The sequence below is a fragment of the Mobula birostris genome, chromosome 2, assembly GCF_030028105.1.
Source record: "Mobula birostris isolate sMobBir1 chromosome 2, sMobBir1.hap1, whole genome shotgun sequence".
Lineage (NCBI taxonomy): Eukaryota > Metazoa > Chordata > Chondrichthyes > Myliobatiformes > Myliobatidae > Mobula > Mobula birostris.
In genome coordinates, this window is record NC_092371.1 from 218,454,660 (window position 1) to 218,471,129 (window position 16,470).

General features: G+C 40.9%; 1 protein-coding gene across 1 annotated transcript in view; it reads right to left on the reverse strand.

The window, feature by feature from the left end:
- Nucleotides 1–16,470, reverse strand: part of rcan2 (regulator of calcineurin 2) — a 380,425-nt gene that overhangs the window by 286,318 nt on the left and 77,637 nt on the right. The window lies entirely within an intron of this gene.

Genomic DNA, 16,470 nt, shown 5'->3' on the forward strand with positions numbered 1-16,470 from the left:
TTTTATTTCCACAGCCACAAAAATGCTTCAAGACAGCAGCCAAATGATTAATGAGAACAGTTGCACAAACATTCATAAATCTGTCATATGTATAAACCACCAGTTAAAAAAGAAAGGTGGACCCCATTTTTCACTTCAGTTTGCAGTTAATCCACAGAATTAATATAATTTTAGAACTGTGTTATGATATTGCATGGTATGTGCTGTTGGATGCTGTCCAAGTTGCATGCCATCTTGGACAATGTCTCCCATCCACTACATAATGTACTGGGTGGGCACAGGAGTACATTCAGCCAGAGACTCATTCCACTGAGATGCAACACAAAGGAAGTCATTCCTGCCTGTGGCCATCAAACTTTACAACTCCTCTCTTGGAGGGTCAGACACCCTGAGCCAATAGGCTGGTCCTGGACTTATTCCCTGGCATAATTTACATATTACTATTTAATTATTTATGGTGCAACTGTAACGAAAACGAATTTCCCACGGGATCAATAAAGTATGACTATAACTATGACTACGATATTCTGCATCCAGGAGTATACTATTGGATGCTGCTAATTAATCATGATAATCAGGTAACAATTAGCAATTTGGTCTTTTTGCCTATAATGCACCATTTCTGGCAAATATATGCAGATGACAGTGAAAAACACACTTCAGAGAACTGCTACTAGGTTATAAAATCTTCCAAAAGTAAGGCATAGGTGCTAGAGCTGGGTCATGCTGTTGGAGTCCATGGGGCATAGAGTCAATGATTGACACCTGATCTGGGGATAATAGTGGAATCATGTGACTATTGGCGCCTGGCTCCCAAGAATCTAAGTTCATTCTATTGATCCTTTCCGAATGAGTACAACCACAGAAGCACCTCAGATTTGGTTCAAGGGACTGTGGAACCGATAGTGTGGTGTTAAGTTATAGAAATAATTCATTTGCACTTAAAAATACTGCATTACCTCTTGTTATCCAACCAGATTAAGCTCTCATTATGCAAGCACTTCTGCAATGCCACTTAGTTAATTCTGAGTCACGTTCCATAGTACCTCTTTTCCTGAAGATAGTAACTAACTTAATTAACTTTGAAACCATGGAGCAACGGATTCCAAATTCTCAGAACCTCAGAAGAATCTGCTGTTTTCATTTTTAATTGGCTCTGTGTTGCCCTTAAGGCATTTATTTGACTTTGTTGGGTCTATGCTTTGAATGATTTGTTTGTAACTATTTTCTAGTTAAAGTTAAAGGTTGATAATTATGTTACAGTTTAACAAAGGTAAATCCATTGTCTATGGTATATCGTGGCATGTGATGACGCCACCTCCGGTTTCGCCGCGTCTTATGTGGAACCTCTGGTTTGGGAAGGTGTAAAGGTGGGTGCCATGCGTGCAGCATGATTGTGAAGAGCTCCGGGTCTACCCACAAAGGAACATTATCGAAACAACGCCATAAGTTCCTATGAAAGTATTTGAAGTAAAAATATTAACGCGGTTTCTGTTAAGGAAGCGCTGGTTCAAGCGGCGCGTGTGTCGGTTTTTCAATTTCAAACGCGGGGTCGATGGCGGTTTGACGCGACCCCCTCGCCCGCTACTCGGGGCAGCTGGAGACACTCGCTAAAAGAAGAGAGCGCGGCTGGTCTCCAGAATGAAACAGATGCTGTATATGTTTGCATTTTTTTATCAACAGTTTTCACCATGCGATGTTAATGTGGAAGAGTGAACAGTAAATGGTTAACCTTACTACGACTCTGTCTTCATTGGCTCCGGTTTAACTTGGTGTTTAGTCAGAGTTTCAACACACTGCACGAGAACACTACAGGCTCCATTTCAATTTTATGATGATGTTCTGTTCTTCACCACCCTCCCGTTAGAGCAAAGACTCACGCAACTTGCGAATACCCTTTTAATTTTTACACTTTAAGAACGAGAGCAGCAATGGGCCACCCATTCCTTCAGACAAGCCTTGCCATTCATCAAGGTCCTCCATAGCAGTGCCATTTCTCAGCACCATCTCCTCATCCCTTAAAGTCTAGAAGAATGAAGGGTGACTTCATTGAAACCTATGGAATGTTGAAAGGCCTCGATAGAATGAACGTGGTGAGGATGTTTCCTATGGTGGAGGAGTCCAAAATAAAAGGACACAGCCTCAGAATAGAGGGACGTCCTTTTAGAACAGAGATGAAGAGGAATTTCTTCAACCAGAGAGTGATGAATCTGTGGAATTCATTGCCACAGGCAACAGGGAGGCCAAGGCATTGGGTATATTTAAGGCAGAGGTTGGTAGATTCTTGATTCATCATGACATTAAGAGATATGGGGAGAAAGCAGAAGATTGGGGCTGAAGGGGAAAATGGACCAGCCATGATGAAATGTCAGAGCAGACTAGAAGGGACAAATGGTCTAATTCGAGTCTTATATCTTATGGTCTTACGGTCTAAAACTATTGACCTCTCTTACAAATAAATTCAACTCAAGCAATTGTCGAAACAAATCTTCCTTGCTCAATAATTGAGGATATATCCAGCTAATACTAAGGCCAAAAATGTAATTACTTGCTTTTTCAAGCAGTTGGTTAATGAGAGCTCATCTCCTTTTCTTTAGAAAATATTTGATTTGGATGGAAGACTTGAGTTAAAGCCCTGTAATACAGCTGAAACCTCTACATGATTGAAGGCATGACTTTCTACCAGTGGCGCTGTCTATGAGTGCTATCAGATATTCAGCATCTCTAGATTAGCCCTCAGTCCATGAATATAATTACTTGTTGAATACGAAAGTGGAAAGCATGTACCACTGGAGTGAGTGAACTACTGTCCTTGTGTCAGAAACAAATCCTAAAATCTGAATGTAAAGGATAAATAAACTATGACTTTAGCCTAAAAATTTTCAAACATCCATTAAGACACTGTGACATCAGTAATCATCTCAATAATAACTGAATATTTTTTCTTATATTTGACTTGCGCAGATATTAAGAAAACCTTAATTCTAAATATACAAAAACATTCACATTTAATTGCAGGACTAAGCTGCCATGAATTTTGCCTGAGGCGTACTGACAAATTAAGCAAACTAGAAGTTTGGCCAATGAGTTAATGGATCTGCATCTTCCTGTAACTAAATTCTCTGAATTGACAGTTCCTGAAGTGTTGCCTTTTGTAGTGAAGGTTCAACGCATTTTTTAAGATCATTACAGACGTCATAATTCCTGTCCAGTCCTCATAGGACTGGCTCATTCTGTAGGGGTTATTGAATAGCTATTAAAAATGGAAGCATTGGTTAATTTCTTTCTCGTGCTCCCAGAAATATTTGTTATTTAATTTAAAACTCCTTCATCTGTGGTATTTCGCATTTTCTTTTCATTGCCAATATAGAACATTGAACACAGAACAGTACAGCACATTGCCAGTCCTTCAGCCCACAATGTTTGCTGACCCTTTAACCTACTCCAAGATCAATCTTACCCTTCCCTCCCACATAGCCTTCCATTTTTCTTTCATCCATGCACCTATCCAAGAGTCTCTTCAATGTCTTTAACATATCTGCCTCTACCACCAACCCTGGCAGTGTGTTCTACGCACCTACCAATTCCTGTGTTAGAAACCTACCTCTGACATCCCTTCCTATACTTTCCTCCAAACACCTTAAAGTTAATTCCTCTTGTATTAGCCATTTCTGCCCTGGGAGAACGTCTTTGGTTGTCCACTCTATCTCTCCTTTTCATCTTATACACCTCTATCGAGTCACCTTTTACCCTCTTTCTTTCCAAAGAGAAAAACCCTAGCTCGCGCAACCTATCCTATAGGAGGCATGCTCTCCAATCCAATATACACACTTAAATATTGTCACGCTGTTATTTTGAACTTACATGTGCCTTTAAGTACACTAAGCTATCTGTTGAGTGTCAGCTGGCAATTGGATTGAACTAGTAATTTGAAGGTTGATGGCTTGTATCATTTTAAAGTAGCATAGCAGCTATAACAACTGCACTCAAGTTTATATCAGTGCAATCATATCATGATTGCTCAATTTATTTTGGTAAAATTAAAACATTTTAATCTTTCAGACTGACTCATGTAATTTCAATGTTGTGTAACTAATATCACAAATTACCTCCTTTTTAAATTGTACTGATTACTCTACTGTATTGTCACCAAAGTTGGACAAGCTAATTGAGCTGTCAGAGTGTATGGTACTTCTCCGGTTTCTTATAAATCTAGAAGTAACTTTACCAAAGGTGCTAACCTGTTTAGACTATTTATCATCATTTTCCTAATAATGAATGGCATTTCAAGAGAGTTAACAGGTGCACTAATGTACTTTCTGGTTGAAATTAAATCAGAAATTAAATTGAGCAGCACCATTTTGCCAACAATTGACACTTCGCCATTCCCGTTTAACATTCATATTTTACTCCACTTTGTATTCCACAGTCATATTCATCAAAAGATCACTCGTTAAACCCATTCCTTTCAATACATTTAGCACAGGACACAGGTTTACAAAATTTGCCCAGATAATTAAAAGTCACAATTTAGCAAACATGACATAAAATGTTTAGACAATATAGACAATAGACATAGGTGCAGGAGTAGGCCATTCGGCCCTTTGAGCCAGCACCACCATTCACTATGATCATGGCTGATCATCCACAATCAGTACTTAGTTCCTGCCTTATCCCCATAACCTTTGATTCCGCTATCTTTAAGAGCTCTATCCATCTCTTTCTTGAAAGCATCCAGAGACTTGGCCTCCACAGTCTTCTGGGGCAGAGCATTCCATATATACACCACTCTCTGGGTGAAAAATTTTTTCCTCAACTCCGTTCTAAATGGCCTACCCCTTATTCTTAAACTGTGGCCTCTGGTTCTGGACTCACCCATCAGCGGGAACATGCTTCCTGCCTCCAGCGTGTCCAATCCCATAATAATCTTATATGTTTCAATAAGATCCCTTCTCAGCCTTCTAAATTCCAGAGTATACAAGCCCAGTCGCTCCAATCTTTCGACATGTAACAGTCGCGCCATCCCGGGAATTAATCTTGTGAACCTACGCTGCACTCCCTCAATAGCAAGAATATCTTTCCTCAAATTTGGAGACCAAAACTGCACACAGTACTCCAGGTGTGGTCTCACCAGGGCCCTGGACTGCTGCAGAAGGACCTCTTTGCTCTTATACTCAATTCCCCTTGTTATGAAGGCCAGCATGCCATTAGCTTTTTTCACTGTTTGTTAGAATGAAAGAAGTTTCCTAAAGGTGTGGTGAGAAATACTCATTTTAATTCATATTTCCTCTTCAAAACATTTATTTCTTCATATAATTCCACAAATCAGAATTTACCATCTATGCACTCACTTTATTCAAGGTATATTTGAGCCTTGATGGTGGTACTTCATTTCTTTATAATGAGTATTAGAGCCAAATCCAGTAGGGGACAAAGATAATTGGAGACCAGGCTCAGCTGTATGGTTATTGATACTCACACAGTCAGGTGGTCACATGGTTAGTCACACACACACACACACACACACACACACACACACACACATATTCAATTTCTCAATTGTGTGTGGTTATGATCCTATCATCCAGAAACCTGGACTAGCAAGTCAAAGACCATGGTAGCTTGAGAGTGTGAATTCAGTTTTATTTTTAAGAAATCTGCAGATAAGATCTTGGCAAAGAACCATTATGAAATTCCAACTGTTTCACAAGTATTCCAGAGAGAAGGAAGGAAACTATCTTTATGCAACTTTAATATCTAACTCCATAGCTTAAGTTCATGAGCTTGACTCTTTATTACTTTCTGATGAGACTGCCCTTGCCATTCAGTTTGTACTAAGATCTTGACAGGCAGTTCAAAATGGCCCATCACCACCCTCAAAAGAACCGACTAGACATTGCTTGTTTCAGCGGCCAGGGCGAGGTCAAAGGTGCTCGGCAGAGGATGGCACTCGGGAGGCTGTATCGGAGAGGCTGTTCGGAAGCTCGAAGTTTTCGGACGGATGGACTCAGTGTCGGCTGGTCGGCTGCTTCCAAGGCATTGGCAAGTTGACAGTGCCTGGAAGTTTATGGCAGGGAGTTTCTCCCATTTGCCGCCTGCTATCGGGGACTCAGGAGTCGATCGACTCGGGGACTTTTGAGACTTTATTTACCGTGCCCATGGTTTGTTCTTCATCAAATTATGGTATTGCTTTGCACTGCTGTAACTATATGTTATAATTATGTGGTTCTGTCAGTATTAGTTTTTGGTTTGTCCTGTTTTCTGTGATATCACTCCGGAGAAACATTGTATCATTTCTTAATGCATGTATGCATTTCTAAATGACAATAAAAGAGGACTGAGTGTTCTCATAATCTAAACCTAATCTAGAATGGCAACAAATCCTAGTTTTGCCAGTAATGTCCAAATTCAAAGAGTAGAACTTATGTACTGGCTGCTTTCTGTTAACTTACTAACCTTTTGCCTCTTATCTATTTGTAAATCATTACAACCTGTGCTGTGCTTGCAGATGTTTCTCTTACTCCATGTGTATTGTCTACTTGCCTTCCATCTCACACTTACTGAAATCAGCTAATTCAGCACAGGCTTGAAATCCTAGGCAGCTTCTTCTTGGTCGAATTTCACTACGCACTGTATAGAGCTACAGGCTGAAGAAAGGGTGCTGTTCCTTCGAACATTTCGTGACCTGAACTTTTCATTCTTCAGAAATGTACGGTGTGTGGGAGAGGATCACAGAAACATCTGTGACATTTATAACCCAGGGAGGTCCTGTATGAAGCCTTGAGACGAAACAAGTTGCAAATAGACTTTCCTAGCTCAGTCACAAAATGTTAAGACCAACTCCTTCTAATGATACATATGAAAATTAAGGTAACTAATTTTACTGTGTGGCACTTCTTGAAGTAAATGTGCTTTTTGCAAAAGATTAAATAAAAAAACAAACAACTAATTAAATCAGTTTACACCTTTTTATAAAATTAAATATGCCCAGTATAGATCACCATCTGCTGCAACACTTAGAAGTACAAGAAAATCTTTATTCTGACATTTTCTCACTACAGAGAATAAATTAGCTTTTTTCATACCAAAATAGAAAAATATTAGGTAGATGTAAACACCTAACATGAAAATAAAGAATAGGAAATGCAGAAATTCAAAACTGAGGCAGAAATCTCCAGAATCCACTTGTTAGTCAGATACTTTCAAACATATAAACAGGTTAGCAGATTGAGTAAAGGTTCTGAAATCCAATCAGCTGAAAGACTTCGAGGAATTCAGTCATGTTTCCCTTTCAGACAGTACCTTTGCCGTACCCTAGGTATTTATTAAATTATTGTTTCAACCCCACCCATGAATTTGTATTCCAGGAATTTCAATTCTTCTAGAATAAAATAAAATGGGTATTTCCTTCCACTGAAAAGCAATTTAACCTTGTGTATCAGCTCACTTTTTCCCACAATTTGTGCATGATAATACAAAGCAATGCAAACCATATGGCTGTTCTCCACAACCAAAACACCATAAGGAGTGAAAAGATGAAATCCAAAGGTAAGCTAGCCAATAAAATCGGAAACGATACCAAAAGTATTTTCAGATATATAAAGAGTGAAAAAGGCAAAAGTGAATATCAGACCATTGGAAAATGACACTGGAGAGGTAGTAATGAGGGACAAGTAAATGGAAGACCAACTAAATAAGTATTTTGAATCATTCTTCACTCTGGAAGGCACTAGAAGTATGCTGGAAGTTTGGGTGTGTCACGTAGTAGAAGTAACTGCAGTTGCCATTACTAGGGATAAGGTGCTTAGGAAGCTGAAAGGTCTGAAGGTAGATAATTCACTTGGATGAGATGGACTACACCTGAATTTTCTGAAAGAGGCAGCTGAAGAGATTGTGCAGGCATTGGTAATGATCTTTCAAGAATCATTAGATTCTGGCATGTTTCCTGAGGACTGGAAAATTGCTAACGTCACTCCACTCTTCAAGAAGGAAGGGAGGCAGAAGAAAGGAAATTATAGGCCAGTTAGCTTGACCTCAGTAGTTGGGAAGATGTTGGAGTTGATTGTTCACGGGGTTTCAGGGTAGTTGTAGGCACATGATAAAATAGGCCGAATTTTCATGGATTCTTTGAAGGAAAATTTTGCCTTATAATTCTTCTGGAATTCTTTGAGGATAGAGGATACAGTTGAGTTCTTTGAAGAACAAACAAGATAGACAAAGAAGAATCAATGAATGTCACGTACTTCGAGTTTCAGAAGGCCTTTGACAAGGTGCCACACACGAGGCTGCTTATCAAAACAAAAGCCCATGATATTACAGGAAAGATACCAGCATGGATAGAGCATTGGTTGATTGGCAGGAGGCAAAGAGTGGGAATAAAGTGAGCTTTTTCTCATTGGCTGCCAGTGACTTGTGGTGTTCTGCAAGGGTCAGTGTTGAAATCACTCCTTTTTACATTGTAAGTCAATGATTTGGATGATGGAATTGATAGCTTTGTGGTCAAGTTTGTAGACATTACGAATATAGGTGGAGGGGCAGGTAGTGTTGAGAAAGCAGGGAGGTTGCAGAAGGACTTAGAGTAGGAGAATGGGCAAAGAAGAGGTGGGTGGTATATAATGTCAGGAAGTGTATGGTCATGTACTTTGGTAGAAGGAATAAAAGTGTAGTCTATTTTCTAAACAGGGAGAAAATTAAATCTCTGAGGTGCAAAAGGACTTGAGAGTTCTTGTGCAGGATTCCCTAAAGGTTAACTTGCAGGTTGAGTCGGTGGTGAGAAAGGCAAATGCAATGTTAGCACCAATTTTGGGAGGACTAGAATATAAAAGCAAGATGTAATGCTGAAGCTTTATAAGGCAATGAAGAGGCCTCACTTTGTGAGCAGTTTTGGGCCTTTGTATCTAAAAAAAGGATATGCTGCACGAGAATGATACCAGGAATGAAGGGGTTATGAAGTGTTAAGATGGCTCTGGGCCTGTGCTCATTGGAACTTAGAAGAATGAGCGGGGATCTCAATGAAACCTATTGAATGTTGAAAGGCCTAGTTAAAGTTGATGTGGAAAGGATATTTCCTATGGTGGGAGTCTAGGACCAGAGGGCACATCTTTAGAATGGAGATGAGGAGGAACTTCTTTAGTTAGAAGGTGGTAAATCTGTGGAATTTGTTGCCACAGGTGACTTGTAGAGGCTAGATCAATGAGTGTTTTTATGAGCTTGATATGTTCTTGATTAGTCAGGGTGTGAAAGGCCACGAGGGGAAGGCAGGAAAATGGGGTTGAGAGGGAAATGGATCACCCATGGTCAAATGGTGGAGCAAACTTGATGGGCTGAATGGCCTAATTCTACTCCAATATCTTATAGTCTTATATATAAAGTTGCAAAGAAACACCAATATGTACCAGATAGATTTAACTATTTTAAAATGTATTTGGCACAAAGTGTTAGAAGACTAGTGGAGGTCAATTGCAAGGAAACAGAAGTATTGTCTGCAAAGTTCACAGGTACTGAGATTACTGGACCAGTGAGAATATTGCAAATAAAATCACATCTGAATGATGGTAAGTATTAATCAAGATAACAACTTCAAAGCAATTATATAGATTAGTTTATAATTATTAAGGAACATAAGACTTTTTATTTTATTTTTATCAACATAAAAATAAACCCCAATGGAAAAGCAAAGAGATTTAAGAGAATTTGAAGTAAGTTAGGTTAACATTTCTAGTGGATGCTCTTTGCCTATAAAGCACATCTGGAGAAAGCATTAATCTGCTTATTCCTTTTTCAGATGTCTAAGGAATATTTCTGTGTGTCCAATATTTCCTTGTTTTAGTTCAGATATCTCGTATCTCAGGTTCATCTGGATTCCCGACTGATGAGACCTTTCTGCATCTGAAGGGTAACATTTGTGTTTGGCAGACTTGCCACACTTGCTGCTATTTCAAATGTGTGAGACCTAGATTAAGAAGGGATCTCCAAAGCCTATGATCAAACCAATATTCAGTTTTGTAGTCGTCAAGCCTGACACAGCTGCAGAACATGAAATTCAAGTGGGCTAGTAATATGTAAAATGATCTAATATTCCACTATCCCATCTTATATACATACTGGAATTTAGCACCCTCGAAACAGGATTTTAACAGATCATGCTCTTATTAAATACTCCGCACATTCCTCCCACAGTTACTAGTTAATAATTATGTACTGTGTTAAGTTTGTAAGTAACAAAAACTAGAGTCAACTAATTAGTTCTATCAGGCCTTGTCCTTTCTTCCAAACATTATTGGCAATTTTCAGAATATAGAGCACAACTTCTCCCTTGTGTTAGTGCACCTTTTCTGCGTCAAACACAGGAATTTCATTTAAATCAGCTCACCTTTTCATTATTAAAGATACGAATTGCCATTATTATTGAATACCATCAAAATAAAATACTAGAATATTCTTCCTAATTACAAACGTATATCAGAAGTATTTTAAGCTTTGCATGTGCAATAATTACATTGAAGTGTCGAAATTTTCATCTGGCAAACTAGCAGTTTGTTTGCCTTAAGCTAATCCCAATGTGTCAAGTGAACCATGAATTTATTTGAAGTGGTAGTTGTTGAAAGAAGATTGGATGAAGATCCAAGGCGATTGCCAATTACAGTTGGAGCAGATGCAGTAACAGGAATCTCATACAAGCAGATGAATGAATCGGGGAAATGGTGGATCACAAGCATCCAGTAATATGTAAAAGCTTTTGCTGGCAAGGGTAGTATTTATTGCCTCTGCCCTCAAGGCTGTAAGTGGTCTAGTACATCACAGGTAAAGCCCTTCCAAACAGTGAGCACATCTACTTGATCTTTTTTGGATCGGAGCTACAGAGCGTCATGGGAGCTGAATTCTGAAGGAAGGCAGTTTTTTAAAAAACTTCTTCGACTGCAAGGACAAGACTGCGCGGGCGCATGACGTCAACAGGACAGCACAGAGAGTTTAAAAGGGAGACCACCCGAGACAGCAGGGAGCTGTCGGAGCGGGCAGCGGAGTGAGTGGGAGCAGAGTGTAGGGCTTTGGCTTCAATGGGCTTCGGAGGTAAACGGGAAGAGGCGAGAGCAAAGCACCAACTCTTTTTTTTCTCCCCCGCCCCTTTCGCGAATCAGCCCGGACAGACAGGAACAGCAGGGCTCTCACAGCTAACGGTACGAGCTAACGGTTTGAAAAGTTCGTCTGTTTGGCGAGGTAAGTGGGTGAGTAGACTTATTTTTCCTCTTTCATTCCTGTAGAATTAGATAGCATGCCTGCAGGGTTAGTGCTTTGTTCAGGGTGTCAGATGTGGGAATCCTGGGAGTCCTCCAGCCTCCCTGATGGCCGCATCTGCGCCAGGTGCACCGAGATGCAGCTCCTCAGAGACTGTGTTAGGGATCTGGAGCTGCACCTTGATGACCTACTGCTTATTAGGGAAAGTGAAGAGGTGATAGACAGGAGCTACAGGGAGGTAGTCATCCCTAGGCTACAGGGGTCAGAAAGCTGGGTCACTGTCAAGAGAGGGAAGGAAAATGCCCAGATAGTGGAGAGCACCCCTGTGGCTGTCCCCCTCAGCAACAAATATCTTGTTCTGGATTCTATTGAGGGGGATGACCTGACAGGGGACGCCCACGGTGACCGGGTCTCTGGCACTGAGCCTGGCGCTGTTGTGCAGGAGAGAAGGAGGGAGAAGAAGAATGCGGTAGTCGTAGGGGATTCCATAGTCAGGGGAACGGACAGGAGATTCTGTGAATCTGATAGAAATACCCGCATGGTGTGTTGCCTCCCAGGTGCCAGGGTACGGGATGTCTCGGATTGGGTCCTGAATATTCTGAAGAGGGAGGGTGAGCAGCCAGTTGCCTTGGTACATGTTGGTACCAATGACGTAGATAGGACAAAGGAGGAGGTCCTGAAGAGAGATTTCTAGGAGTTAGGAAGGAAGCTGAGAAGCAGGACCCCCAGGGTAGTAATCTCAGGATTGTTACCTGTGCCACGTGCTAGAGGGCAAGAATAATAGGATCAGGCAGATGAATGCGTGACTGAGAGACTGGTGTAGGGGGCAGGGCTTCAGATTCTTGGATAATTGGGATCTCTTCTGGGGGAAGTATGACCTGTTCAAAAAGGACAGGTTACACCTGAACCCGAAGGGGACCAATATCCTGGCGGGAAAGTTTAATAGAGCTGTTAGGGAGAGTTTAAACTAATTTGGCAGGGGGATGGGAACCGAATGACAGAGCGGAGGAAGGGGAAAACAGAAATAAATCCAAGATAGTGAGCAGTAAAGATGTCAGGAAAGACAGGCAGGTGATGGGGCAAATTTGTAGCCATTGGGATGAGTTGCAGTGCAATAAAGTTGCAGTGAAATCAAAGTGAAAAGTATCAAATACTGGTCTTAAGGTGTTATACTTAAATGCACACAGCATAAGGAATAAGGTGGATGATCTTGTCGTACAGTTACAGATTGGCAGGTATGATATTGTGGCCATCACTGAGGCCTGGCTAAAGGATGCATGTCTCTGGGAGCTGAACGTCCAAGGATACACAGTGTATCAGAAGGATAGGAAGGTAGGCAGAGGGGGAGGCGTGGCTTTATTGGTAAGAAATGATGTTAAATCATTAGAAAGAGGTGATATAGGATTGAAAGGTGCAGAATCTTTATGGGTTGAGCTAAGAAATAGCAGGGGTAAAAGGACCCTGATGGCAGTTATTTATAGGCCTCCAAAGAGCTACAGGGATGTGGACTACAAATTACAACTGGAAATAGAAACGGCTTGTCAGAAGGGCAGTGTTATGATAATTGTGGGGGATTTTAACATGCGAGTGGATTGGGAAAATCAGGTCGGCACTGGATCTCAAGAGAGAGAATTTGTAGAATGTCTGCGAGATGGCTTTTTAAAACAGCTTGTTGTTGAGACCACTAGGGGATCGGCTGTACTGGATTGGGTATTGTGTAATGAACCGGAGGTGATTAGAGAGATTGAGGTAAAGAACCCTTAGGAGACAGTGATCATAACATGATTGAGTTCACTGTGAAATTTGAAAAAGAGAAGCCGAAATCTGATGTGTCGGTATTTCAGTGGAGTAAAGGAAATTACAGTGGCATGAGAGAGAAACTGGCCAAAGTTGACTGGAAAGGGACACTCGCGGGAAAGACAGCAGAGCAGCAGTGGCTGGAGTTTATGCGAGAAGTGAGGAAGGTGCAAGACAGGTATATTCCAAAAAAGAAGAAGTTTTCAAGTGGAAAAAGGATGCAACCATGGTTGACAAGAGAAATCAAAGCCAAAGTTAAAGCAAAGGAGAGGGCATACAAGGAAGCAAAAATTAGTGGGAAGACAGAGGATTAGGAAGTTTTTAAAACCTTACAAAAGGAAACCAAGAAGGTCATTAAGGGGGAAAAGATTAACTATGAAAAGAAGCTAGCAAATAATATCAAAGAGGATACTAAAAGCTTTTTCAAGTATATAAAGAGTAAAAGACAGGTGAGAGTAGATATAGGACCGATAGAAAGTGATGCTGGAGAAATTGTAATAGGAGATAGGGAGATGGCAGAGGAACTGAACGAGTATTTTGCATCAGTCTTCACTGAGGAAGACATCAGCAGTATACCGGACACTCAAGGGTGGCAGGGAAGAGAAGTGTGCGCAGTCACAATTACGACAGAGAAAGTACTCAGGAAGCTGAATAGTCTAAAGGTAGATAAATCTCCTGGAGCAGATGGAATGCACCCGCGTGTTCTGAAGGAAGTAGCTGTGGAGATTGCAGAGGCATTAGCGATGATCTTTCAAAAGTCGATAGATTCTGGCATGGTTCCGGAGGACTGGAAGATTGTAAATGTCACTCCGCTATTTAGGAAGGGGGCAAGGAAGCAAAAAGGAAATTATAGACCTGTTAGCTTGGCATCGGTGGTTGGGAAGTTGTTGAAGTCGATTGTCAAGGATGAGGTTACAGAGTACCTGGAGGCATATGACAAGATAGGCAGAACTCAGCATGGATTCCTTAAAGGAAAATCCTGCCTGACAAACCTATTACAATTTTTTGAGGAAATTACCAGTAGGCTAGACAAGGGAGATGCAGTGGATGTTGTATATTTGGATTTTCAGAAGGCCTTTGACAAGGTGCCACACGAGGCTACTTAACAAAATAAGAGCCCATGGAATTACGGAAAAGTTACATACGTGGATAGAGCGTTGGCTGATTGGCAGGAAACAGAGAGTGGGAATAAAGGGATCCTATTCTGGTTGGCTGCCGGTTACCAGTGGTTTTCCACAGGGGTCCGTGTTGGGGCTGCTTCTTTTTACATTGTACATTAACGATTTGGATTATGGAACAGATGGCCTTGTGGATAAGTTTGTTGACGATACGAAGATAGGTGGAGGGGCCGGTAGTGCTGAGGAAACAGAGAGTCTGCAGAGAGACTTGGATAGATTGGAAGAATGGGCAGAGAAGTGGCAAATGAAGTACAATGTTGGAAAGTGTATGGTTATGCACTTTGGCAGAAAAAATAAATGGGCAGACTATTATTTAAATGGGGAAAGAATTCAAAGTTCTGAGATGCAACGGGACTTGGGACTCCTCGTACAGGATACCCTTAAAGTTAACCTCCAGGTTGAGTCAGTAGTGAAGAAGGCGAATGCAATGTTGGCATTCATTTCTAGAGGAATAGAGTATAGGAGCAGGGATGTGATGTTGAGGCTCTATAAGGTGCTGGTGAGACATCACTTGGAGTACTGTGGGCAGTTTTGGTCTCCTTATTTAAGAAAGGATGTGCTGACGTTGGAGAGGGTACAGAGAAGATTCACTAGAATGATTCCGGGAATGAGAGGGTTAACATATGAGGAACGTTTGTCCACTCTTGGACTGTATTCCTTGGAGTTTAGAAGAATGAGGGGAGACCTCATAGAAACATTTCGAATGTTGAAAGGCATGGACAGAGTGGATGTGGCACAGTTGTTTCCCATGATGGGGGAGTCTAGTACGAGAGGGCATGACTTAAGGATTGAAGGGCGCCCATTCAGAACAGAAATGTGAAGAAATTTTTTTAGTCAGAGGGTGGTGAATCTATGGAATTTGTTGCCACGGGCAGCAGTGGAGGCCAAGTCATTGGGTGTATTTAAGGCAGAGATTGATAGGTATCTGAGTAGCCAGGGCATCAAAGGTTATGGTGAGAAGGCGGGGGACTGGGACTAAATGGGAGAATGGATCAGCTCATGATAAAATGGTGGAGCAGACTCGATGGGCCGAATGGCCGACTTCTGCTCCTTTGTCTTATGGTCTTATGGTCTTAAACACTTTGACAGGAAAGCAGCATCCATCATCAAAGAGCTTCACCACCCAGGCCATGCTCTCTTCTCACTGCTGCCATCAGGTAGAAGGTACAAGTGCCTCAGGAGTCACAGCACTAGGTTCAAGAACAGTTACTACTCCTCAACCAGCAGGCTCTTGAACAAACGAGGATAACAGCACTCCTCTATTGAAATGTTCCCACAACCAATGATCTCACTCTTAAGGACTTTTTATCTTGTTATTTCATGCTCTCATTATTTATTGCTATTTATTTATTTCATTCTTTCATTGATCCTGCTTGTCATTACTATTCTATGGATTCGCTGAGTATGCCCACAGGAAAAAGAATCTCAGGGTTGTATGTGGTGACATATGTGTGCTCTGATAATAAATTTTACTTTGAGCTTTTCAGATATTGCACAGACAATGGCCTTAAAACACTGTTCAGTGGAAGTCATAAAATAGCTTTCACTTTTCACAGCTGCATTCTGAAGAATTTTTCAGTCAATACTTTTTCAAATGCTGCCATTGTCACGATATGGGAAGCATGGAAGTCAAATTACACACAGCAAGATCTCACAAGCAGATAATCCTTTCGTTAATTATGCCAGCCAGGGGCCAAATACTGGACAGGATACTGATTTCTTTTTAAAGTTGTCAAGCTATTTATATGGGACTTCATTTTAATAAGGTAACTGAAGGATGTCTTCACAAACAACGCACCGCAGTGTCAGCCTAGACTTTTGTACTCAAGTCTATTAGGTGGGCATTCTACCTAATACAGAAGTGAGAAAGCTACCAAGGGAAATAATGGGAAGGTTAGTTATTTTTGTGTCATTTAGTCAGTTTTGTGTCTGTGAGCTGGTTAAAATGAATGGCATTTAACCAAGCTACACACATCCTCTTTATTGTGTACTAGATCACAGGACACAATTTTATACTGTATATCATACCTGATTAGCTTGGCTGGATTTGGTGTACAATTCATTCACACCATGATTCCAATGCCAATGTGAAGGGAAAAATCCATAAATACTAAATTAACCAATAGTACTGCGAATGAAAGTGCATTCATGATCCTCTGCTTCAGATTTAATTCTGGTCAATAAGAAGCTGAGTATCTCTTCACAGTTGAAGAGATTTTCTGTGACTCACAAACTCTCCTCCCATGATCTAAATTTCAAT